Below are 27439 nucleotides of genomic sequence, written 5' to 3'. Positions count from 1 at the left end.
TCTGCACTCTCATGTACATACCCCCGCCCCAAGACAGCTAAAGGGACATTGTTCTTAGGATGTTATTTTCCACATGTTCCCTGTGTCTTTGTAACTGACTTAGAAAAAAATAGTTGTTTGGATAAGCCTTCTTTTTGTTTTGTCCAATTTCATTTATTAGAGAGAGAAAGAGGCAGATAGAGAATGGGTGCTCCAGGGCCTCTAGCCACTGTGAATGACCTCCAACACATGTGCCCCTTTGTACAACTGGCTTTATGTAGGTATTGGGAAACTGGACCTGGGTCCTTAGGTTTTGAAGACAGGCTCCTTAACTGCTAAGTCATTTCTTCAGCCCCTCTTTTCCTTTTTTTTAAAATTTTTATTTTTTTTAAATTAGTTTTGTATTCAGCAAATACAGGCAGTTTGGTACCATTAATAGGCTCATCCGTGACCTACCCCCTCCCCATTGGCCCCTCCTTGTTGAGGTATATGGGTCGTGCATTGTGGAGTTAGCCCACAGTTATTGGTACGATAAATGTCTCTGCATATCATGACCCAACATGTGGCTCTGACATTCTTTCCGCCCCCTCTCCCGCAAAATTTCCCTGAGCCGTGTTGGTTTCATTTTTGGTCTGCTTCAGTGATGAGGTGTTGGGGGCCTCTGAGGCTCTGGCTCTCTGATTTGGTAGGAGTTGATTTTTCTGTGTTGGTCTCCTTCACCCTTGTGCTGGTATCTGGTTCATCAGGAAAACAGCACACTTGCTTGTTTTGCCAATTTTCCTTAGTTTCAGGTGGAGCCCTTTTGAGGTATGCTGGGGTGGCTCTCTCCTTAGGATCTGCGTCTATCTTTCTTTCCCCGGGATTTGCAGCACAACTAGGCGGTCCCCATCTTGGCCGGAAGTCCCCTCTTTTCCTTTTTAATTAGCAGAAAAGGAAACTGTTGGCACAGTGGGGGGAGTAAAATCCTGGGGGCAGTGACATTAACTGAGATTAGAAAAATACATCCAGCTTCTCCTATTCTGTTGGTTTCCCCTGATAATAGTGTTTCCCTAGGCATGCTTTTAAGAATATGATTTTTGGGCTGGAGAGATGGCTCAGTGGATAAGTCACTTGCCTGTAAAGCCAAAGGACCTAGGTTTGATTCCCCAGGACCCACATAAGCCAGATGCTCAGGGTGGCACATACATCTCAAGTTCGTTTGCAGTGACTGGAGGCCTTGGCCTGTCCGTTCTCTCTTTCACTATCTGCCTCTCTCTCTCATAAATTAATAAATAAAATTAATTATTTTTAAACATTAAAAAATGGATATGACTTTTCTTTTAAAAGAGTGCTATCTCACAAAGATTTTAAATAAGTGTTAGAAAAAAGTGAGAAACTTCTAACTTTATTTTTCCCTTTTTGGCAGATACCAGTTTATCATACATGATTTTTTTTAATTTTAGAAATAACTAGAATACAGTTCAATATATAAGAAATGTTGTTGTTAATATTTGAGACAAGAAGTTCCACAGAAAAGTTAATACTGAGGATGAGGAGATGGTCAGTGATTAAAGGCGCTTGCTTGCAAAACTTGTTGGCCTAGCTTTGATTTTCCAGATGTTCAAAGTGGCACATATGTCTGGAATTTGTTTGCAGTGGCAGGAGGCCCTGTTGCACCCATTCTTTCCCTCCCTCTCTTTATCCCTCCATCCTTCTTTCTCTCTGAAATAAATAAACATTTAAAAAAAATTTTTGTTTATTTTTACTTATTTTTTGTTTATTTTTATTTATTTATTTGAAAGCAACGGACAGAGAGAGAGAGAGAATGAATGGGCGTGCCAGGGCCTCCAGCCACTGCAAACAAACTCCAGACGCATGCGCCCCCTTGTGCATCTGGCTAACGTGGGTCCTGGGGAATTGAGCCTCGAACCGGGGTCCTTAGGCTTCACAGGCAAGCGCTTAACTGCTAAGCCATCTCTCCAGCCCAATTTTTTTTATTTTTTAAAACATATTTTGTTTATTTATTTATTTGAGACAGAGAAAGGCAGAGAGGGAGAGAGAATGGACACACCAGGGCCTCCAGCCACTGCAAATGAACACCAGATGCCTGTGCCTACACCTTGTGCATCTGGCTTAAGTAGGTCCTGGAGAATCAAACTGGGATCCTTTGGCTTTGCCAGCCCAAAATGTTTATTTTCTTGTTTTTTAACATTATTTTATTCAGAATTTTATTTTAAAGTTTATCCTGAAACAGTGCATTCTGCAATACAATGTCAGATTTTTTGGGAGGAGGCCAATAAACTTGTTTTTTGTGTAGTTCCCGGTCTACAAAAAAAAACAACAAAAAACCAAACAACTGAGCAGAAATTATAAAGTTGGCATGCCACCTTCCTGTTTTCTGTTATTAATATCTTGCATTCCTCTAACATATTTGTTGCAGTCGATGATCTAATACTGATAATAATTGCTAACTAAACTATGGTTTATATTAAAAATTGCTGTTTGTTGTACTATGAGGTTTTAGTTTTTTGTTTTGTTTTTCAAGGTAGGGTCTCACTGTAGCCCAGGCTGACCTGGAATTCACTATGTAGTCTTGGGATGGCCTCGGAACTCTCAGCGATCCTCCTACCTCTGCCCCCACCAAGTGCTGGGGTTAAAGATGTGCACCACCATGCCCGGCTTTTGATTTTTTTTTTTTTTTTTTTTTTGGAGACAGATTCTTGAACTTGGCTTATGTTGTTGAGTATGACTTTGAATTCCTGAGCGTCTTGCCTTCACCTCTCAGGTGTTTAGGATTACAAGCATGTACCATTATGTTTGGTGTGATTAGTTTTAAGTGTTCAGTTTCAGTAACCCGAAGAACATATTATTGTACAACCATCTTCCATTGTTCTTCTTCAGAGCTCTTTTTATTTTGTAAAACTGAAACTTCTTACTAAACAATAACTTCCCATTCCCCAGTCCCTGCCAAGCACTATTTGCCTTTCTGTCTGACAAGTGACTCAGCATACTGTCCTCAAGGCTCACCCATAGTGTAGCTTCTACTGGTCTTTCCTCTTGAAGACTTGATTTCAGATGGACACAGGTTAGTCTCACATTTTATCCATTATGAATCATGTTGCTATTCATGGGTACACAGATGTCTCTTTGAAACACTGCTTTCTTATGGTCATGTACCCAGAAGTAGATTTCAGGATCAAATGGTAATTCTGTGTTTAATTTTTGAGGAATGCTATGTATTTTGTACAGTAGGTACACTATTTAACATTCCCTTTCAACAAAGCAAAGAATTCAGTTTTCTCCCCAGGCTCACCGAGTTCTGTTTCTTTGATGGTCCATTCTAATGAGCCTGAGATGCTATTTCATCTTAGTTTTGATTTCCATTGCCCTAATGACTAGTGATGTTGAGCATCTTTTTTTTTTCCTACTGTATGTTTGTAGGCCTATGTGTATGCATGTTCTCGTGTGTGGGCACACTAGAGAGCAGAGGTTGATGTCACATGTCTTCCTTGATTTTTCTTTACCTTGTTTACTGAGCTAAGGTTTCTTAATTGAACCCAGAACTTGTTGATTTGGCCAGTCTAGCTAGCCAGCTTGCTCTGGGGAATCTTCTGTTCCAGTCATCCTGTCTCTACCTCTTGAGCACTGGGATTACAGAGGAAGTGCCATGCCCATGCTGCATTCATGTGGTTGCTGGCCATCAGACTCAAGTCCTTATGCTGGAGAGCAAGCGCTTTAACCTGAGCTATCTCCTCAAGCCCCAGTATTTTCTGTATTATCTGCCAGGTATAGTGGTGCATGCCTTTAATCCCAGCACTCAGGACACTGAGGTAGGAGGATTGCTGAGTTTGTGGCCAGCCTAAGACTACATAGTGAATTTCAGGTCAGCCTGGGCTAGAGCAAGACCCTACCTTAAAACACCCCTTCCCCCAAAATTAATCATTTTCAAGTGCACACCCCCCCTCCACACAGACACAGAATGGGCACACCAGGGTCTCTAGGTGCTGCAAACAAACTTCCATGTGTCACTCTGTGCATTTGGCTTTTTGTGGTCCTTGGGGAATCGAACCTGGGTCATCAGGCTTTGCAAGCAAGCATCTTAACTACTGAGCCATCTCTCCAGCCCCAACAGTAAACACTTCAAATCTCTCCTCTCCCAATTTATGTTTCATTTCTGACTTCTCTTTGGAAGTAAGCTTTTTGTTTTGATGTTATACATGTAGTTTAAAGAGATTCTACTTGGCTACCTTTTAACCATTTCCCTCAGTGGTAATATATTGCAGAATTACAGCACCATATTTATGTTGATAGTAAAGATACAGAATAGTTCTGTCACCATAAGGGTTACTGTTGTTCTTTATTACTTACTGCCAGACCCTCTTCCTTCCATCGTCCTCCCTTCATTCTGTCTTTTCACAAGTGTTATATAAACGGAACCATGTAGTAATCTGTGTAATTTTAGAATTTGCTTTTGTGCTCTGGAGAGTAATCAATTTTTGTCTTATGTTTTTATTTCAGAGTAGTGTTCTATGGTGTGACTATGCCATCCATTTGTTTACCCGTTAACACGGAGGGCAGTGGAATTGTCTGGTGAATGAAGAAACTGAAGGCGTAGGCTTGGCTTAACAGGGAGTGCATGGTCAGGACATACTGTTTCTTCTGCTTCCTTGTGGAGTTAGCTGTGCTACCTCTTTATTTTGTCTTTGGGAAGCTTGAAGGGGCAGTTTCTTGAAAAAATTTGAAAAAGTTCTTTATACATCAATTATTTAAAATACGATTCCCAGAGCTGGGTATGGTGGCACATGCCTTTAATCCCAGCACTCGGGAGGCAGAGGTAGGAGGATTGCCATGAGTTCAAGGCCACCCTGAGAATACATAGTGAATTCCAGGTCAGCCTGAGCTAGAGTGAGACCCTTCGTTGAAAAACAAACAAACAAGCAATAATAATAATAAAATAAGTAAAATTAAAAATTAAAATAAAATATGATTCCCATATGTTTAACTTAATTATTTTTAGCAAGGGTTGATTATTTTTTCTATCTTTCCTTAATGAGATTTCAGCTGCTCTCCCCCTTTTTTTGAGGTAGTCTTGCTCTAGCCCAGACTGACCTAGAATTACTATGTAGTCTCAGGGTAGCTTTGAACTAACTGAGATCCTTCTACCTCTGCCTCCAGTGTGCTGGGACTAAAAGCATGTGCCGCCACACCTGGCTTGAAGTGTCTTTAAAATATATATATAGCTGTGCATGGTGGCACATGCCTTTAATCCCAGCACTAGGGAGGCAGAGGTAGGCAGATCACCTTAAGTTCAATGCCAGCCTGAGATTACATAGTGAATTTCAGGTCAGCCTGGGTTAGAGTGAGACCCTACCTCGAAAAACAAACAAAAATGTATGTGTGTGTGTGTGTGTGTGTGTGTGTGTGTGTGTGTGTATGTAGTTTTTTTGGGACACATCTCAGTATGTAGTTCAGGTGGTGGTTAAACTGGCACTGGAAGACCGTCCCCCAGAGTGGGCAGCTCTTCAGCCCTTCTGGCACAAACTAGGTATAAAGAAGTCAAAGCTCGCTTGCTCTCTCTCTCTCTCTGCCTCCTTCTCTGTCGCTCTCAAATAAGTAAATAAAAATAAAAAAAAATTGGGGGGCTGGCGATGTAGCTTAGCAGTTAAGCACTTGCCTGTGAAGCCTGAGGACCCCGTTTCAAGGCTGGATTCCCCAGGACCCACGTTAGCCGGATGCACAAGGCGTTGCATGCATCCGGAGTTCATTTGCAGTGGCTGGAGGCCCTGGCGCACCCATTCTCTCTCTGCCTCCTTTCCCTTCTCTGTCGCTTTCAAATAAGTAAATAAAAATAAACAAAAGAAGTCAGAGGGAAAAAAACAGTGCTTTTATCTGCCCACCTCTGCTCCTTGCTGGAAAGTGCGTCTCACCATCCTTCAGTGCCATCTTTCATTGCCATTGGAACCCAACTTCTTCAGCCCTTCAGTGCTAGATTGGATCCACTGAGGCAGCCAGTCTCCTTAACTAACTAGTTACTGGTTATTGCCTTTATAATGCATATTCATTCTATCCTCTAGAGAGCCCTAGCTAGTTCAGGCTGACCTGAAACTTCCTATGTAAACTAAGTTGGCCTCAAATTCATGACAGTCCTCCTGCTTTAGCTTCTGTGTGCTAAGATTGCAGGCATGAGCAGCCACACCTGGCTGGGAACGTACCTTCTCCCGCCTTCCTGAGTTGAGGCGGTGGCAGGACCAGGGCCCTTGCTCCAGTACTGCTTGTTACATGTCTGCAGAAGCTGGAACCCCAGGTCCTGTGTGAGGGCAGGCTGCGTGTCCCACAGGGTCTCTGGAGACTGTGCGGAGGTAGTATCTGAAAGAGGGCATCAGAAAAGACACGGTTTGGGCTGGAGAGATGGCTCAGCAGTTAAAGGCGCTTGCCTTTAAGGCCTGGTGGCCCAGATTTGATTCCCAGCACCTGTGTAAAGCCAGATGCACAAAGTGGTGCATGTGTCTGGCATTTGTTTGCAGTGGCAGAAGGCCTTGATGCATCTATCCATTCTCTTCCTCTCTTCTTGCAAATAAATAAATAAAAATTTAAAATATTACAAGTGTATTAAAAAATTAAAAGCCTGGTGTGGTGGCGCACGCCTTCAATCCCAGCACTTGGGAGGCAGGGGTAGGAGGATCATTGTGAGGTTGAGGCCACCCTGAGACTACATAGTGAATTCCAGGTCAGCCTGGCCAAAATATTTTTAATTATTTCTTTGCAAGTACAGAGAGAGAGAGAGAGAGAGAGGATGGATGTGCCATGGTCTCCAGCCACTGCAAATGGACTCCAGATGCATGTACCTCTTCGTGCATCTGGCTTTATGTGGGCACTAGGGAATCAAACTTGGGTCATTAGGTTTTGCAGGCAAGCACCTTAACTGCTGAGCCATTTCTTCAGCACCTTGAGGTACCTTTTAAAAGGATGTGGATACATGACTAGTAAACAGAAAATAAGGGCTAGGGAGATGGCTTAGCGGTTAAGGTGCTTGCCTGCAAAGCCAAAGGACCTAGGTTCAATTCCCCAGGACCCAAGTACACCAGATGTACAAGGTGGCACATGTGTCTGGAGTTCATTTGCAATGGCTAAAAGCCCTAGTACACCCATTCCCTCTCCCCTCTCCTCTCCCTCTCAAATAAATAAATAAATAAAAATCTTAAAAATTATAAAAAAGAAACAGAAAAGGAGTCAAGAAACAAATGAAGAAATAGATAATTTTAAAGTAATTTAACATAGTTGCTGTGGTAGACTATCAGACACTGCTAAGCTTCCTGGAGACAAAGTTTTTGTTTTGTTTTTACCGTAAATGATGAAATATAGTAAAATTCTCCAGAGGAGAAAAAGATTTTCTTTGGATTGAATTCTAAAATGTGAGTTTTCTTAGATAAACCTATTAAGTAATGAATGGCTAGTGTTACCAACAGTCACTTTTGCTATGAGATACACATTCTGTATCTCATAGACCCGTTTTATGGTATCTTTTTTGCTTAAATAAACTAGGATAAAATGTACAACAATTCAGAAAAGATGATTATATATGTTAACATGCTGTGCAGATTTTTAAAAAATATATTTATTTATTAGAATGACAGGGAGTATTAGAAGCACCGGGGTCTCTTGCCACTGCAAGTGAACTCCAGACACTTGTGCCAGCCATGTAGAGGATCTGGCTTCACATGGACACTGGAGAATGAGACCCAGGCCGTTGGGGTTTGCAAGCAAACACCTTTAACTACCTAAACCTCTCCCCAGGTTTTGATTGTTGTTTGCTGTACTCTATTTGATCCAAGGATCAAAAGACATGGGTGGGTGTGATTTTTTTTTTTTTTTTTGAGACAGGTTCTTTTGTAGCCCAGGATAGTCTCAAACTCACTATGTAGCTGAGGATGACTAAACTTTTTTTATCCTTCTGCTCTTACCTCCTGGGTGTTGATATTACAGCTGTGGACCATTAGGCCCCAAGCCTGGTTTTATGAGGTACTGAGATTGAACTGAGGGCTTTGTGCATGCTAAGCAATCTACCAGTGAAGTAAGCTATATTCCCAGCCCCGGATCCAATATTTTTTACATTTCTCCAAACCAGTCAGACTTGTACTTTTACTAGCAGAGTAGCTGAGAGTGTCAGGATTTTCTTTGTCACAGCAGAATTTTATTTTGTGTATTGATGCTCTTGAAATCAGTTGAGGAAACTGTTTAGTATATTAAGAAAATTGACAAGTAGGCTGGAGAGATGGCTTAGCGGTTAAGTACTTGCCTGTGAAGACTTGACCCTGGTTCGAGGCTCCATTCCCCAGTACCCACATAAGCCAAATGTACAAGGTGGTGTATGTATCTGGAGTTCATTTGCAGTGGCTGAAGGCCCTCATACACCCATTTTCTCTGTCTCTCTCTCTGCCTCTTTCTCTGTTGCTCTCAAATAAATAAAAATAAACAAGCAAAGGAAAATTGACAAGTGTTTATAGCTAAATAAAAGGCTTTACTTGAATTTAGCCATGTTTTTCAACTAATGTCTCTGTTTAGGTTCCTGTCCAAAATACAATGAAGCATTTAGTTTTATTAATGTTTTTATTTATTTGGGGACAGAGAGAGAGATGGAAAGAAAGGGGGGGTGTAGGGTGGAAGAAAGGACCCATTAGGGCATAGTGCTGCTGCAAGCAAACTGCAGACACTTGCACCTCTCTACATCTGGCTTTACGTGGGTACTGGGAAATCAAACCCAGTCGAGCAGGCTTTGTAGGCAAGCACCTTTAATGGCTGAGCCATTTCCCCAACCCTGAGTCTTTACTTTTTAAAGATAGTCTCCTATATGCCAGTCTGACCTGCAACTCTCTGTAGCCAAGGATAATCTTGAATTCCTGATCCTCCTGCCTCGGAGACCTGGAATGGCCAGCTCTGAGTCTGGACTTTTGCTGACCTATTATGTTAAAATATGGATTCTGTGAAGTTACTAATCACAAATCAAGTGGTGGTGTGCTACAGTTGGTTTTTTTTTTTTTGGAGGTACAGTCTCACTTTAGCCCAGGCTGACCTGGAATTCACTCTGTAGTCTCAGGGTGGCCTCAGGCTCACGGCAATCCTCCTACCTCTGCCGCCCAAGAGCTGGGATTAAAGGCATGTGCTACCATGCCTGTCTTACACTGGGATTTTTCAGTAGAGACCGAATGCCAGTAACAGGCCAGTGGAAACTTTCTGTGTAACTTTCTTCACAGACATCCTTGCCCAGTGCAAGTAAAATTGGGGCTATGAAGAGAATGATAGTTCTGAAAGCTGCTCACCTTTTCCCTTCCATGACAACTTAACCTTACTTAATATTTTATTTATTAATCTTGTCTGTTGTGTTTCTGTCTTGCATTAGAATATAAGCATTGCAGGGCAAAAAATTTCACTGTTCTCTGCAACATAGTAAATGCCTAATGACTATTTAAATGAATAAAATAATATGCTAAGAAAAAGAATTTCATTGTTGATGTTAATTAGTTGAATAAGTTGTGTAATTTTTGAAAGATAAGAGTAGAACTAGAAAAGGTGTGTGATTTGAGGTCCTCTGGATAGACACCGTGAGTTATTTAGCAGATTTAGAGTCACTATAACTATTTACATGAATATTTTCTTGGGCTGAGGGCTTGAGATTGCCTGGCATTCATGAAGCCCTGGGTTTAATATCCAGAACCCAAAAAGTAATGTTTCGTAAGCTTTTGTAATTTATGTAGACCTTTCATCCTATTTAAGTGAAAAACAAAAAATTATGAAATATCAACTCAATATTGAAAAAATAATAGTACTTAAAGATTTAGTACCTTATGATAATTTTGCCACATTACACATTTTGGATAAAATGTCCCCATAGAACCCCAATTGCTCAGGCAATAAAACCACAGATTAACCACTGGGACCTAATGAAATTACAAAGATTTTGCACCGCAAAGGACACAGTGAAAAAAGCAAAGAGGCAACCCACAGAATGGGAAAAAATCTTCGCCAGCTATATATCTGATAGAGGATTAATATCTAGGATATACAAAGAACTCAAAAAGTTAAATAATAAGGAATCAAACAAGCCAATCAAAAAATGGGCTATGGAGCTAAATAAAGAGTTCTCAAAGGAAGAAATACGAATGGCATATAAGCATCTAAAAAAATGTTCTACGTCACTAGTCATCAGGGAAATGCAGATTAAAACTACATTGAGATTCCATCTCACTCCTGTCAGATTGGCCACCATCATGAAAACAAATGATCATAAATGTTGGCGGGGATGTGGAAAAAAAGGAACCCTTCTGCACTGCTGGTGGGAATGCAATCTGGTCCAGCCATTGTGGAAAACAGTGTGGAGGTTCCTAAAGCAGCTAGAGATTGATCTACCATATGACCCAGCTATAACGCTCCTAGGCATATATCCAAAGGACTCTTCTCATTTCCTTAGAAGTACATGCTCAACCATGTTTACTGCTGCTCAATTTATAATAGCTGGGAAATGGAACCAGCCTAGATGTCCCTCAACAGATGAGTGGATAATGAAGATGTGGCACATTTATACAATGGAGTTCTACTCAGCGGTCAAGAAAAATGAAGTTATGAAATTTGCAGAAAAATGGATGGACCTGGAAAGTATTATACTAAGTGAGGTAACCCAGACCCAGAAAGCCAAGCGCCACATGTTCTCTCTCATATGTGGATCCTAGCTACAGATGACTGGGCTTCTGCGTGAGAATGAAAATACTTAGTAGCAGAGGCCAGTAAGTTAAAAAGGAGACATAAAGGGTAGAGAAAGGAAGGGAGGAGGATACTTAATAGGTTGATATTGTATATATGTAATTACAATGATTGTAATGGGGAGGTAATATGATGGAGAATGGAATTTCAAATGGGAAAGTGTGGGGGTGGGGAGGGAGGGAATTACCATGGGATATATTTTATAATCATGGAAAATGTTAATAAAAATTTAAAAAAAATCAAAAAAAATGTCCCCATAGATTTACTTTGCAGTTGTGTGTCTACGTGTACTTACAACCTTTTTACTTTGTACTTATGTATATCCTACTTACTGCTTGAACTTTCAGTCTTCAAAAGTGACCTGAGTTATGTATAGCAGTTCATGCCTAACCCAACACGCAAATGGCAGATACAGGGAGATTGTAAATTGGCACCTTCTGCCTATATAGTGAGATCCTGTCTCAAACAAATTAGAAAACACACAGACACACACATACCCTTGTGAGCTCAGTAAATCTCTTTATAAAGTACCAATCTCAGGCGCTTTGTTACAGCAATACAAAATCAACTAAAAAAAAGTATTCTAGGGCTGGAGAGATGTCTTAGTGGTTAATAAGATGCATGCCTGCGAAGCCTAAGGACCTAGGTTATATTCTCCATGTCCCATGTAAGCTACATGCACATGGTGGCACATGCATCTGGAATCTGTTTGCAGTGGCTAGAGGCCCTGGCTCTCTCGTGCTTGCTCTCTCTCTCCCCCTTCTATCTCTAATAAATAAATAAAAATAAAATTTTTAAAAAGTTTAAAAAATGCATTCTTTTTTTCAATAATGTTCATTTTTATTTATGTAGTGGAGAATGACAAAGAGAATGAGGCAGAGAGAGAAAGAGAGAAAATGGGCGTGCCAAGGCCTCCAGCTACTGCAAATGAACTCGGAAATGCGTGAGCCCCTTGTGCATCTGGCTAATGTGGGTTCTAGGGAAATGAACCTTGAGTTGGGGTCCTTAGGCTTCACAGGCAAGCGCTTAGCCACTAACCCATCTCTCCAGCCCTATTCTTTATTATTTGAAATGAAATTCATAGGCATTTTAATCTTCAGAACCACATAATGGAGCTGAAAAGGGGAAAAAAGCAACCTATTTTCCTACTGACTAGCGCAAAGAATATATTATTATAGCATTTTGTTGTCAACGGAGTATCTTGCCATGACCTCATTAGAAAATGTCACTAAGTAGTTTAGGTTGCATGTTGGCCTTACTTGGATAACTTGAAAAATATTGACACCTAGTCCTTCTAAAATTAAATATTCTACTTATATCAATTCTATCCCTAAGTATCTACCTCAGAAAAATGAAAACATGTCTGCAAAATATGTTGAAAGCAGCTTTTATTGTCCCCAAATAACAGCAGCTCAACTGTTCATTAACAAAAAAAGAACAAAAAAACAAACAAAAAAACACAAAGATGACCAAAATACAGACAAGTGTAGTAACTGGAAGATAAGCAGACTGCAGGAGATTCCACGTGGTAGCCATGTACAGCATGGATGAACCTCAAACCATTGTGTGTAGTGAAAGAAGGCAAGCACCAGAGAACACATGCTGTGAAGTTCTGTTTTTAAGAAGTTGAAAGCCAAGTTGTATCTGTAGATGTGAAAAGTCAGTGCCTAGACTAAATGGAGGTCATGAAGGGACTTTCTGGTAATGGAAATGGCCTCTCCTGATTAGGGCATTTGTCACTTCACCATTGCATGCTCTAAGACCCATTTATCTCACTGTACATAAACTGCCTCAGAAACAATGAAACAGCTAGCATGCGGAAGCCTTCGTGCCACCGGAGATTCTGATATTCCTCGTTCAGGTGATGGTGTGGCCATGGCTATGGCTTCTGATGTCAGTCAGTTCTAAATCATTGGGATAGATGCTTACCCTCGGACACACCCATCATGAAGGCAGTTGCTACACATGCAGATTTGATGCAGGTGTGTTATGTTGCCAACTAAATTACAGCTCAGAGAGGCATATCTATCTGTAGCAATAGTTAATGACAATGCTAGGTAAGATTTCAAACAAAATAAAACTTAAGGCTTCTTAATTTACTGGATAGTTACAATTTAAAATATTATGCAAAAAAGCAAAACAAAACAAATATCCCACACACACTGATTTTTCTTGCCCAGTGGCTAAATGATGTTTGATAATTGTGTGGGATTGATTCCTCCAGTACAGGACATCAACCATCCCTGGTTTCTGACAATACATTCATTCACTGTGATAATTGTGAGAACCACTGTCAGACTGAATTCCCTACTTTACTATTTATATGTGTTCAATTTATACTTAAAGGGGAAATTTAAATATTTTCATAAAAATCTACTTAAAACATCTCAGTTCCTTCGGAGAAATTCTGGAATTCAGAAAGTTGTGAAAATTGTACTTTTTTCTCCTAACTCATTTGGGACCTACTCCGAACTATGGTGCAAGCCTGATTTTGTTGTTTATTTATATCATTTTCCTATCAAAGTTAACATTTGTTCATTATACTTCCCTGCAGAGATATCCTACTAAATGAAAAATTATTTTTGTTGTTGGTATTTTGTGTTGTTTTATTGAGGCAGCAGGTTATAAGCTAGCCCAGTCTAGCTTATAACTTGCTGTGTAGTCCAGGATGACCTTGAACTCTGGAGCCTCGTGCCTCTGTTTCCCAGGTGCTGTGATTACAGGCATATGCCAAGTCTAGCCTGGCAGGTTTTCTTTTTGTTTTATTTTTAATGTAGGCTCAGGAATCAGAGCATCTTTTATATTTATATATATATAACTTATTTGAGAGAGAAAAGAGGCAGAGAGAGATAGAGAATGGGCACGCTGGGGCCTCCAGCCACTGCAAACTCTAGATGCATGCACCACCTTGTGCATTGGCTTATGTGAGTCCTGGAGATTCGAAGTGGGATCCTTTGGCTTTGCAGGCAAATGCCTTAACTGCTAAGCCATTTCCTTTTCTTTTCTTTTCTTTTCTTTTCTTTTCTTTTCTTTTCTTTTCTTTTCTTTTCTTTTCTTTTCTTTTCTTTTCTTTTCTTTCCTTTCCTTTCCTTTCCTTTCCTTTCCTTTCCTTTCCTTTCCTTTCCTTTCCTTTCCTTTCCTTTCCTTTTATCTATCTATCTATCTATCTATCTATCTATCTATCTATCTATCTATCTATCTTCTTTTTTTCCGAGGTAGGGTTTCACTCTAGCCCAGAGTCTCATGGTGGCCTCGAACTCACAGTGATCCTCCTACCTCTGCCTCCCAAGTGCTAGGATTAAAGGTGTGCGCCATCATGCCCGGCTGCTGAGCCATCTCTCTAGCCCTTTCCCCCCCTTTTTGTTAAGCATTTTGTTAAGTTTTGAAAGGTATACTTTTGCAACACCCTAAGACATAGGTGGGCTGCTTCTCCGAGAACCCTTGAGTGCTGACGACGAGTGCGAAGCTGTGAAGCCCTGCTCCTCCGTCAAGTGCTGAGTGCGTTCATATTCATGCCCCTGGGCTGGGAAGACTGTGACCGGCTTCCTCACCCAGCTATCTCCCCGTGTTCAGACATGGGCTTTCCTTCTCACACAGTTTATCTGCCTCCTGGAGGCACCCGAGATGATGTCAAAGGTGGTAACTTAAGTCCTCAGGTCTGGGACAGTGGGCAGGTTCATCAATGGCTCCAGCCCTCTAGAATGAACAAGCTATGGCAAGTAGGTTATAGAGCCCGTTTCAAAATAGCCACTGCCCGTGCAGCCTCGTTCGGAAATTTGAATTCTGATTTTTTTTTTTTTTAGCACAGCCACCAAAGGAGGCAGCACCTCACACATGATCAGCTGATGGATGTGGTGGCAGGGCCCAAGAGCCATGTTGGTCAGGGTCCAGGTGGCCTCCTTCTGGTTGGAGGACTTTGAGTGCTTCAGGAGCTGGGACAACACCTGAAGCATGCCTGTGCCGGTGGCCATCTAGGTCTGGTGATGCATTCCCTGCAGTGTTGGTCACAGAATAGAGAAGGTGTCAAGACACTGAGCTCTGTGCTGCTCATGAGCTTCGCCAGCTTGCGCTGGACCCGTGTCAACCACTTGGTGCTCATTGCAGCCTTCAGTGGGATAGGACAGCCTTTCAGCTGTTGGAGAGGATCTCATGATGATACAGACGAAGCAGATAGTTTACCAGACACGGTCCACCTGTGATTAGTATGATGGGTGACACAAGAGCCAACAGGCTAGGATGGCATTGCTCGAGACCTGACGTCTCGGAATTCTGGGCCGTCATCGGCTATATTACCAAGGGCCCAGCCTCTGAATTCACACACTGTCTCATGAGGGGAAGAAAGCCAGTCAGAGGCTGGTTGGCACTCCGTTTGATGACAGCCCAGGTCTGATCTGAAGTCCTTGACGCAATAATAGTCAGGCCCCAAGCTGTCTTAATTTGCAAGTGGGGGTGAAGCAATGACTTCCAGAACTCCACCAGTCTGGGAATGGGCCCTGCTTCGATAATCAGTTTTAGAAGATGGCAGTCTAGGTGACCACAAAACACAGGATTGGATCTGAGCTGTGACATCTTTGTTTTATCCAGAGTGAGGCTGAGCCCCATGCAGGAATCTCAGAAGCTAGGTCATCAGATGGCTCAGTGAGTCTCTCTTTAAGCCTGCTCGTCTTCATGGCCTCTGGAGCTCTGTGCTGGCTGCTGTCCTCTATGCCACCCTACACACAGAGCCTTGCCTCTCCTCACCGTCATCGTAAGTGGGCTGACTGAAGGAAGGACTCGCCTGGGTTCAGACCCTCAGAACCCACAGAAGAGCTGGGCGTTGGAGTGGGCTTCTGTAACCCCAGTGTGCCTCGCAGGAAGCCCCTAGTTCTTAAATCAACCCCGAGTACATTTTAAAATATCTTTTTTTTATTTATTTGAGAGAGAGAGAAATACACAGAGGATGGCACACCAGGTCCTCTTGCCACTACAAACAAACTGCAGATGCACCACATCGTGTGTGGATGCTGGGTAATCAAACCTGGGCTGGCAGGCTTTGCAAGTAAGCGCCTTCAGTCACTGAACCAAATCCCAAGCACCCCCATTACATTTTTGTCCTATCATTTCAGTGAAAACTATCACTATGCCACTTATAAATGGAAAAAAATTTAAATTGTGAAATACTTCCGTTGGCTTGAAGGTTTTAAGTAGGAGATTGTAGGTATAACCAGTAGGTGATAAGCAGTTAGTGAATTTTGGAATGGTCAAATCAAGCATATCTGGAATTATTTTCACTAGGAAATGCCAGTGTTAGCTTATAAAATAAGGATGGGTTTTTATAGCATTTTTTTTTGTCAATTCTTTATTCTGTGGCAGGCTGTTTTTGGTTTTTTTTGAGGTAGGGTCTCACTCTAATTTAGGCTGACCTGGAATGCACTATGTAGTCTCAGCATGGCCTCAAATTTATGGTGATCCTTTTACCTCTGCCTCCTGAGTCCTGGGATTAAAGGTGTGCACCACCATGCCCAGCCTGTTTTTTTGCTTTTTGTTTTTTCCTGGTAGGTTTTGACACTAGCCCAGACCAACCTGAAACTCACAGCCATCCTCCTACTTCTGTCTCCTGAGTACTGAGATTAAAGACCCGCACCACCGCACCCAGCTTGCTTTCTCATTTGAGTTAGAGAATATGCTGATGAATTTTAGGAGCTTTGCTGGAGAGTGTAATTTCTGGTATTGAGAGCTGCCAGCCAGTTTGAATGACATTCTCCCTTTTCTGGTATTAAGATAATGCAGCTCAAAGGTTTCTTAGAGTACCGTATCTTTACTATGCCATAGAAAACTATCTATTTGGCATTTGACCAGAGGGGAGTTATAAAACTGAATAAGACAGAAACGCCACTCGAAAGGCAGAGATAGGAGGATCGCCATGAGTTCAAGGCCACCGTGAGACTACAGAGTGCATTCCAGGTCAGCCTGGACTAGTGTGAGACCCTACCTTGAAAAACCAAACAAACAAACAAACAAACAAACAAAAAACCTGAGTATGACAGCTTATATGTATTTAAATTAATACCTGAAGGAAATGCTAGAATAATTACTGAAGTTCTAGAATATGTCATGTTTACTTTTAAAGCCAAATGGGTAAAAGAACAGTTATTTTATCAATTATAATGTATATCAAATTGATTGTGAAGAAACTCAGTAATGATTTTATGTTTGAGTGTAATATCCATTATTTGCTCATTTGTTTCGTAAGAGCATTTCTTATTTTCTGAAATTAATTACTACTTAGAAATTTTACAGGAGACTGAAGAAATTAAGCTCCTAGAAAAAAAGTCAACTCCATCTATAAACCTTCAGAGTTTAAAACACATTTTATAGATATATTTGTGTATATAATTTGTGTTTGAATGAATGAAAGCAAATATTAATACTTAACTAATATGAGAGAAAATAAATTTTTGTGCAGTGATTCTCTTTAACCTTCCCTAACTTTAATTATATAAGAGTATATTTAATGAAGTTATATTTAGGCATTTTATAAATGAAGATGCTTGATATTCATGGTTTTAGATTAAAGATTTTATTTATTTGCAAGCAGAGAGAAAGAGAGAGGGAGGAAGGGAATGGGTGTGCTGGCGCCTCCTGCTATTGCAGACAAACTCCAGATGCATATGCCACTTTGTGCATGTGGTTTACATGGGTTCTAGGGATTTGAACCTGGGCCACCGGGCTTGGAAGCAAGCTCTACTAACCATTGAGTCCAGCCCCATAGTTTTAGATTTTAATACTTTTGACTTTGGTACTTCAAATTACTTTCCCCCTTTTTATTTTTATTTTTTAGCAAAACTGAACTAAGGTTTTTGTGCATGGTAGACAAACACTCACTGTACCTTTGAGCTACTTCCTAATCCCTATTTTAATAATTCTCAGCAAGGGACACAATTCTGTTCAAGGTAAATAATTAGTACTGAACTGGCAAAATTTTTACTCCTTGACTGTTTTGATCACAAGAGGCTTCTCTGTCTCTCTCAAGTACATAAATAAATTTTTTTTAAAAATTAAGTACATAGGTACACCGACAATAATAGTCCAGGTACAAGAAACAAGGTCCTTGTTCAGGATCACTGAATGAACTAACAGAATCTAGATTCAAATGTGAAACAGTGTTTTTCCAGAGTCACATTTGTGTGTGTGTGTGTGTGTGTGTGTGTGTGTGTGTGAGAGAGAGAGAGAGAGAGAGAGAGAGAGAGAGAGAGAGAAAGAGGTATATATGTGTGTTGCATACATGTTGAGTGATTGATAATTCCCATTGTGCTTCTCTGCTATTGTATTTTAAATAGTATTAAAAACTTTTTGAGAAAGGGTATATCATCTTTTTTTCTGAAATAGGGTCTTGCTACTTTCCTAAAAGGCCTTAGGCTCCATCATCCATCCCGTATTCAGTACTTCGAGTAGATGGAATTAAAGGCACATGTCATCATGTCTGTCAGGGACTGTTACATGTTACCTGTATGTCTCTAGTCCTTATACATAGAGCTCAGCACCTAATAATAGTTCAGCAAGTAGTCATTTTCTTTATTGTCATTTTTGCTATATTTATACTATTGAACACCAAAAAGCCAGTTGTAATCATTCAGCATTATTTAGCCCATTCCATTTGTGATTTCAATCTAGAATTGTTCTCTAAATGTTTAAGTATGATATTCTTGTGTTCATGCAGTCAGCAGCTTTGATGCTAGCTTTTGTGGAAAAAAGCAGAGCCCGATGTCTAGTAGTGGCTATTGGCAATTTCAGCTGTCATCTTGTTTGTGTGTGCCGAGAATCTTCAATGTGTAATCTGTGTTGTGTCATTCTTAGGTCTACAGGTTCAGCTCTGGAACACAAAATTCCCTTTTTAGAATACTAAAATGAGGAAAGGAGACAGTGATTTTCAGTGACTGATGATTATATTTGTATTAGATCTTTCACATATTTGGACTATGTCCCCCAAATTTTAAGTTTTCTGAAGCTAATTTACAGAAACCAGGAAAGACAGGATAATATGAAGGGTATAGTAATGCCCTGAGAGCACTCAGGGCTAGAATGAGATTGGTTTCAGAAAGAAACTAGAACAAATAAAGAGAAAGTCATCAGGAACCCAGAGCTAGCATTACTTTTTAAAATTTACTTAGTGTTTTTTTTTTTTTTTTAGGTAGAGTTTCACTCAAGTCCAGGGTAGCCTTGAACTCATAGCGGTTCTCCTATCTGCCTCTGGGATTAAAGGTGTATACCACCACACTCAGCCTTCATCACTCTTTTTTATGCTTTTCTGTCTTCAAGGTTGGCATTCTGACTCCATGTCTCTATGGTAGGATGCAGCTATCTTTGCAGGTTCTGGCTTTAGATGTTACAGTTTTGCTAGCTGTAGGAGACAGATTGTTTGTTTGTTTGAGGTAGGGTCTTACCATAGCCCAGGGTGACCTGGAATTTACACTGTAGTTCCAGGCTGGCCGTGAACTCACAGCAGTCCTCCTACCTCTGCCTCCTGAGTGCCAGGATTAAAGGTGTGCGCCACCACGCCTGGCCATAGGAGACAGGTTTGCTGTCTTTTAGTTTCACACATCTGGGGAGAGAAAAAAAGGATTGACTAGCCTGAGTCTTGATACCCTTCCCTTTTGGTTTGATGCAGTGATAATATTGCCTGATACTATTATAGATGTTAGGGTGCCCTTTCCAAGTGAGAGCACCCTCCCCTGCCCGAGAGCAGTACTGCTGTATTGACAGTTTGCATATTGCATATATATGTCTTGTTGCCAAACCAATACCCTTAGGACTGTAATTTTTTCCCTCCCTCCCTCCCTCCCTCCCTCCCTCCCTCCCTCCCTCTCTGCCTTCCTCTCTCTCTCTCTCTCTCTCTTTAGGCACGATCTCACTCTAGCCCAGGTTGATCTGGAACTCACTCTGTAGCCCAAGCCAACTTCAAACTCAAAATGATCCTTCCTCAGCCTCAGCCTCTGGAGGGCTGGAATAGGCATGAGCCACTGCACCAGAAACATTTGTACAGAGGTATATTATGAGTGTGAGGTGAACTTCTGTTCATTTTTTAAGAGAAAGAAGTCATTGTGAATTAAGAGACAATGCTGAAGGAGCCCAACATGTCTTCTGTCTGTGGCTATGGTACGTAGCACTGAAATTTAGAAAGGTTCCTACAAATCATGGACCCTGAAATTTTATTGCAAAAAACCCATAAAATACATATGCTTGCATATCATTGTTTTCTTATCAGTACCAACAGTAGAAGTACTATGTGAGGTTTTGACAGTTTTTGATTTAGAATAAAAAATTTTGAGAGAGCGAGAAGGTCTTGTGTAGCCCATGTTAGCCTCAAACTCTTGATCCTGCTTTGACCTCCCAAGTGCCATTCATGTTACATTACATGTTACCATGCCTCACATCTCAAGATGACATCTAAATCTTTTGTTTATTCTGTGACCTTGGTATGCATATATATATATTTATTTATTTATTTTTGGAGGTAGGGTCTCACTGTAGCCCAGGCTGATCTGAAATTCACTATGTAGTCTCAGGGTGTTCTTGAACTCACAATGATCCTGTCCCCGCCTCCCCAGTGCTGGGATTAATGGCGTGCCCTGCCTGGCTGCGACTGCTGCTTTTCTAATTCGGGAGCAGGAAAGGAGAAAGAGCATGGGCTTGCCAGGGCCTCTGGCCCCACTGTACAGGAAGTCCAGATGCCTGCACAGTGCTGTGCCTTTGACCTTATGTGGGCACTGGGGAATGGGACTCAGGGCAGCAGGCATTGGAAGCTGGTGCCTTTGACTGCTGAGCCATCTCCTATGCCCTTTGGCATATATTTCAGTGTACATGAAATTAGAGTGATGTCAAAGGCTCCGGCATACAAATGGACTTGCCACTGACCACTCTATAGTTTCTATAGGTACATTTAAGGAATTTTCAGTATTTAAAAGTTCTTCCAAAATAATGTTTTTGCTTAGTTTTGATTATGACTTTGCTGCTGAGGCTGTCCTTGCTCTCCAGACCTCCAGCAATTCTCCCTGGTAGCTGGGACACAGGTGTATGCCACCACACCTGGCTCAGAAAGAACATTTGATTAGTAAAAGAAGCTTAGATTTTTTTTCTTTCTACACCTGCAATATTTTACCTACAAAATAAGTAAGTTGTCAGCTCCAAGGGATATTGTGGATGGCTTAGTAGTATTATGGAGGGCAGGAGAGATGGCTTAGTGGTTAAGGCACATGCCTGCAAAGCCAAAGGACCCCGGTTCGATTCTCCAGGTCCCACATTAGCCAGATACACAAGGGGGCGCATGTGTCGGGAGTTCATTGGCAATGGCTAGAGGCCCTGGCGTGCACATTCTCTCTCTCTCTGTCTCAAATGAATAAATAAAAAAATAGTATTATGGATATATAAGCCTAATATAAAACTTAATACAAGTTTATCAACAAGTGATAGTATTTAAAACTTTCTTATAAATGTTAATTAACCTTTTAAAATCATTTAGTAGCATGGTGTTGAGAGTGACCTTGCATTCTTTGCAGGGTTTGTGATTGTTTCGGTCAGGGTTCTAGAGTAACAGCACTGATGAAATGTATGTATGTTACAAAGGGGATTTATTTGATTGACTTACCCTGCAGGCTGGAGAGGCTGAAAAGCCAGCAGCTGCTCAGTCCACGAGACTAGATGCCTCAGCAGTCCCAATCTGGTACTAAATGCCTGGAGGATTCCTGAATAGCTGATGGTCTTCAGTCCACATTGGAAGGCTGAAGAAACTGGGTTCTGACATCCATGAAGGATGACAGACAGCAGCAGGATAGATGCACTCACCGCCAAGTAGCGAAGGGCAGCCAGGAAAAAGGTACTTCTTTTTTCTGGAACCTCTTTATATATAGGCTGCTGCTGGAAGGGTTGCCCACTTTGGGGAAAGGTCTCCCCTACTCCAGTAATCCTTCCTGGAAATGCCCTCACAGACCTGTCCAAGAGGCATGACCTTTGATTCCTGGTTGAGTCAAGCTCACAGTAGAGAATAACCATCACACGTTTAATCCTTGTCAATTTGATGCCCACCTACATATCCTTACATCACACTTAATTTCCAAATAAGGACAATAATAAGGTCATAATTCTGCCTAACAAAATATTACTGTCCCATGGACAACCAAAAATGCACTGTTCTTTTCCTCCAAACTGATGAGAAAATCTGTGAGAATGCTTAGTCTTTAATATCTCATAACTTATATATGATAATGTAGATTAAAGAAATATTTAACTACTTATATTACCTCAGTTGATGTTATATTACATGGAAGAAATAGAGGAAAGAAAACAAAAGTACCTGCTTAATATATGTGTATATATGCACAAATGTTCTTAACAAAATGGAACAGAAATATTTGTGGCAATTACAATTCTTATTTCTGTAACTGGTTACATGGCTTCAGCTGGTATTTATAACCTTCTACTACTAATTCTATATTTCCTCTATCCTCACTAAAGCACTTTGGAAACTCTTGTTCTTTAACTGGATGGGTGATCTGAAGGGTCTGGACTATTTATTACTGTGCCTTGATTGGGTTGTTGCATTTTCCCATTAACCACAGGACACTGTAAGACCAAGAGGCTCCCTAAAGGATCCTCTTTACCTTCACTGTAGTGCAGCAGTCTAATCTCACCCTGGTAGTCTGGATTAATTACTGCTGCTAGCACTGTAAACTTTCCTTGGACTGTTGATGCAAGGGCGTCAGGCACCCAAAGTGTGGCCAGCGAGAAGTTTGTTTTTAGTTCAGTGGAATGTTTGTTATCATATTTTTGGGAAAACCCAAACTAAGGTAGCATTCACATATGGTACTTTATAATTTATTTTATTTTGAAATACTTAAATTTATTTTAACTGGTACCTAAAGCCATAAATATTGCACATGTTAATAGGATAACAGGATTTTCCATACATGGATATACTGCATAATCTTTTAAGTCAGGTTAGACATACATCTGTCTCCTCAGAGATTTCATGTTTCATTACAGTAATATCTTTCTAAATTCTTTCTTGTAGCTATGTGAACACTTAATATTTGAAAAGTAGAAACAATTTAAGAATTGAAGTTGGATAGGAGCAGTGGTTGTCAAGAAGAGGAATGAGATCTGCCTTGCATGTCATAATCCTGTGGCAAGAGGTTGCTAAAAAGAGGATTAACAAGCAAAGGAGACACGTGTGACCAGTAGTGTAGTGACAAAACTAGGATATGTATTTTTGGAAGCTAGTGCAAAAACTGTGTGAATAAGGTGAAGCTTGCTGTAAGTGAGATGTGAACTTAGAGTATAGTTGGGTTCAGTAATGTGCAATCTGGTCACTGGTAACCTGTGAAGGACAGTTGTCATTGAAGAGATAGAATTGGGGTGAGAAGAGTTAGCATCAGAATCAAAGACAGCAAACTTGAACAGCTTTCTTGAGGAATCTGGTTGTAAAGGGGATCTAGGATTAAAGGCCGGAATTTAGACAGGGTGTTTTCAGCGAGGTTCTCTTTAAGAGCAAAGGGAAGAACACTTCTTGATGTGACCTGTGGCTAAACCAGTTCCTCACAAAATTATTACTTGTTTGCTTATTTACTTATTTTTGCAGACACTAAGCAGAGGCTCCATCATGAGCTAGTTCCCAGCTCCTCTTAGAGTATTTTAGGCTCACTCATGCACTCGTATGCACTGTGTGTGTGTGTGTGTGTGTGTGTGTTATCAGTGTTATCAAACCATATTATTAGACTTGAAGGTGGGGAGGGGCTGGAGAGATCAACAGAGGTTTATGTCCTTAGCAGGGCAGATCTCCATGTTCCCCTTGTCGATGAAATAGGCTACCTTTTTAAGAATGGACTTAGAATAGCTTTAAAAAATGTTAATTTGTCATCCTGTTTAGTTCTCAGTAAGATTTCTAAGACGTAAAAAAAGTTCTTAAAAATTACTAATAGAAGAAATAAAGGAGGTTAGGAATAATTTTGGCACAGGTATAAACACCTGAAAATAAAAAGAAGTGAAGGAGTTTATGTGAGGAACTTAATCCTGCCACAGGATGGTGTGTTATAGAGAAGAGTTTAAAATCCAGTCAAGGGCTGGAGAGATGGCTTAGTGGTTAAAGGTGCTTGTTTACAAAACCTGATGGTCTGAGTTCGATCCCCAGTATCCCCATAAAAGGTGCAGAAATTGGTGAGTGTGTCTGGGATTCATTGTCAGTGACAAGAGGCCCTGGCACATTCTCCGTTTATCTCATAAGTAAATATTTTTTATTTTATTTCTTTTAAAATATTTTATTTATTCATTTATTTAAAAGAGAGATGGGAGGCAGAGAGAAAGAGAATAGGTACACCAGGGCTTCTAGCCACTGCAAACAAACTCCAGATGCAGGCACCACCTTGTGTATCTGGCTTATGTGGGTGCTGGGGAATTGAACCCTGGGTCCTTAGGCTTCACAGGCAAGTGCTCTAACCACTAAGCCATCTCTCCAGCCCATAAACAAATATTTTTTTAAAAATCTAATCATGAGTGAAAAACCTGTAGTTTTGAAATAGTACCATGATTAAACATCCTTCCTATGTTAAAACAACATTGTGAATATGCATGTTTGTGATAGTATATTGCCTAGAAAGTCTTTATGGCCAGTTTGTATCAACCTGTTTTTGCAAACCCAGCCAACTCTGATAAGAGCAAATAAAATTTATCTACAGCCTAATTTATTATATATTTATTTATCTGAGCCAAGTTTTCACTGTAACTTAGGTTGACCTGGAACTCACTCCGCAGCCCTAAACTGGCCTCCAACTCAACTATAATTCTCTTAGAGGTCTGGGGTTACAGGCCTGAGCCAGCTTTTCCCATGGATGCTTATTTCTGCACCATTAAACCCTTCCCAAGTTGGATTGTTAGCTATCATTGAGCTGTTTCTTTTTCTTTTTTTCTTGTCCTGTCCCACCTCTTCCTTTAGATGATAGAATGATTTAATATAATTCTTTAAGCATTGACTATATTTGGAATGTTCACATTTGTAATCCTTCCTAATTGTGGAATGACAGACGGTCCTGTGAAAATAATTTCAAGCTCTCTGTTCTTAAAGTATGTCAGCACTCTTAAACTGAGGTGCATGATTCTTCTGCCTTGACCAAGTTTCCTCCACAAAGGGGGAGTGAGCCAGACTTTCTAATTTTTTTATTTTATTGATTTATCTGAGAGAGCTGAGTCAGGCAGAGGGAGAGAAAAGGAGAGAGAGGGAGAGAATGGGTACACCATGGCATCCAGCCATTGCAGAAGAACTCGGGTTGCATGTGCCATCTTGTGCATCTGGCTTATGTGGGTCCTGGGGAATCGAGCCTGGGTCCTTTGGCTTTGCAGGCAAATGTCTTAACTGCTAAACCATCTTGCCAGTCCCCAGACTTTCTTTCATGAGAATTTTTTCTATAAATTGAACCACTTCATCTACACTGAAAATCTTGAGATTTTTACTTTTAATTAGGATATAGGAAGGCACAAAAGACCTTTGGTTCCTGGTAACAAGAAAAACCTGCCAAGAACAAAAATTACAGTTACAAAAAATTGACCTAGCAAAAATCAGTGGGCTCATGAAAACTTCAGTGGTTGAATTCCAGTATAGCAGTTTTCCTGCCTATGAGGGTATACCTGGTTTGAGTATAGGTATGTGGAAAAGCAGGAATGCCATGGAGGGAATATGGTGTATGAGGTGAAATTTTTCCATCCTTGAGGGGACTATATGAACTTAGGGAAGAGGTGGGAAATCTGACAGAGTCCTAAGGGAAAAAGGCAAATAATTAAGCCTAATCATCACCTTCCTTCCTTGCATTTTGTCAAGAAGTACTTGAGGCAGGGGTTGAAAAGCATAGAGAAATGGCTCATGTATGTATTCGTGATGGGTTAATGTCTAGGACTAGGTACAGAAAAACCATACAGGCTAACAAGCATTGTGATGACCATGACTCAGCTAGATAGTCTTACACAGCCACTAACGGGAGCCATGGCTTAGCATTTTTACTTAGGACCTCATTTATCCATACCTCCTATATGTATGTAAGGTTTCTCTTAGATCTAATCATTGTCGTTTAATAAATAGAATAGAATAGAATGTATCATATTTTCTAAATGTGTATGGTGATTTTTTTTTATTCTTACAGTAATTTTCAAACTGACACTTTGGTCAAAATCATTTCTAATAGAGAATAGAAAGGGCTAAAGGATGATCTTATACCCTGATCTATAGATCAAGTAAAAATGACTATGTTGTATGTTAGTTATTTTTAAAACTATATTGGAAAAAACATCACCTGGGCGGGGGACTGGAGAGATGCCTTAGTGGTTAAGGTGCTTGCCTGCAAAGCCTAAGGACCCACGTTCGACTCTCTAGATCCCAGGTAAGCCAGGTGTACCAGGTGATGCAAGCATACAAAGTCATACATGCACACAAGTTGGCACACACATCTGGAGTTTGAATGCAGTGGCCGGAAGCCCTGGGGTGCTAATTCTCTCTCGTGCACGTGCTCTGTTGCTTCTCGCTTACATTAAAAAAATAAAAATCACATGGGTATTTGTTTAATATTTAAAAAAAAACGTGAAGCCAGGGAAATTGGGGAGGTGGCTTCATGGGTAAGAGTGCTTGCCATTTAAGCATGAGGGCCTGAGATGCATTTGAGTCTCCAGCACTGAGGAAAAAAGCTGGGCTTAGCCACACACATCTTTAACCCCAGTCTGTAGGACAGAGACCAGAGAATTGCTTGGGCTCACTGAGTGGAGGGGACACATTAGTGAAGCATTAGCTCAGAAAGTAATATACAAATGCATGCATATAACAATGTCGGGTTATATGTTGATTTCCTACAATAGTAGGAGTATGTAAATTTGAAAAATACTGGAGTGATTTTGTTGTTGCTGTGCTGGGGATTGAACCCCAAGCCTCAGGTGTACTAGGCAAGCTGTGTCACTGAGCTCCCCAGGGTGAATTTTGTTTGGCTACTTATACAGTTCTATCTAAGGATTGTTTTGTTCTGTTCTCTTCTCTTTATTTCCTCATTAGTAGCTATTTTAATGGCAAGAGATTTTGCTAGGGCAGTCTATGAATGGTTTCACAAAACCTTTCTTACGAAAGTTTATAAGTGCCCTGTTTTCTTTCTAGATTGTTTACATGTTTGCAAGGCATAAACTCATTGTTGTACAACTAATATATGCTAATTTTATTAGATTGTTCTCCCTGCCTACAAGTCTACTTTTTTGTTTCTTTATTCATATTTTGTTTTGACAACTGGTCAATTTTTCTAAAATCTTACGCAGCAAAACTACCTGAGTTAGATGTGTTTTCTATGTCCAGCTTGCTTGCTCTCTCTTTCCCAAACTCTGTCACTCTCTCTCTCTAATCCTTACTTCTTCAGTACTGATCATTGAGCACCTCACCCTCTGTCTTTTGAGGCAAGGTCTTGCTGGGTAGCAATAGCTGTCCTGGAACTTACTATGTAGACCAGAATGGCCACAAACTTGGCACTGTTCTCCTGCCTCTGTTTCTCAAGAGTTGGAATTACAGCTTATCCTTCTACTTTCAGAGGGGTGTGTGTGTGTGTGTGTGTGTGTGTGTGTGTCTGTGTCTGTGTCTGTGTTTCCTTTAATCTAGACTGGGACTGGGGCTATAGCTCAGTAGAGTGCTTGCCTAGCTTTCCTGGGTTCACTCCCCACCACAGCATAAACTGGTAGT

At 40.7% G+C, this 27439-nt stretch overlaps 1 protein-coding gene across 9 annotated transcripts in view; it reads left to right on the top strand.

Moving 5' to 3' along the window:
- Window positions 1-27439, top strand: part of Erbin (erbb2 interacting protein) — a 120315-nt gene that overhangs the window by 18377 nt on the left and 74499 nt on the right. For 4 of the 9 annotated variants that reach the window (XM_004671196.3, XM_004671193.3, XM_045138893.1 and 1 more), the window contains exon 1: window positions 21379-21565. The exons of 1 other annotated variant lie outside the window; for it this stretch is intronic. The gene's annotated coding sequence lies outside the window, so the exon portion shown is untranslated. Of the gene's footprint in view, window positions 1-21377; window positions 21566-27439 lie in introns of those variants that run through there. 4 more of the 9 variants (XM_045138896.1, XM_045138891.1, XM_045138894.1 and 1 more) reach the window with 3 other exon arrangements.

This window comes from Jaculus jaculus, chromosome 20 (genome assembly GCF_020740685.1).
Source record: "Jaculus jaculus isolate mJacJac1 chromosome 20, mJacJac1.mat.Y.cur, whole genome shotgun sequence".
Taxonomy (NCBI): domain Eukaryota; kingdom Metazoa; phylum Chordata; class Mammalia; order Rodentia; family Dipodidae; genus Jaculus; species Jaculus jaculus.
The sequence above is the reverse complement of the archived record's forward strand: the minus strand, read 5'-3'. Positions and strand labels throughout refer to the sequence as shown.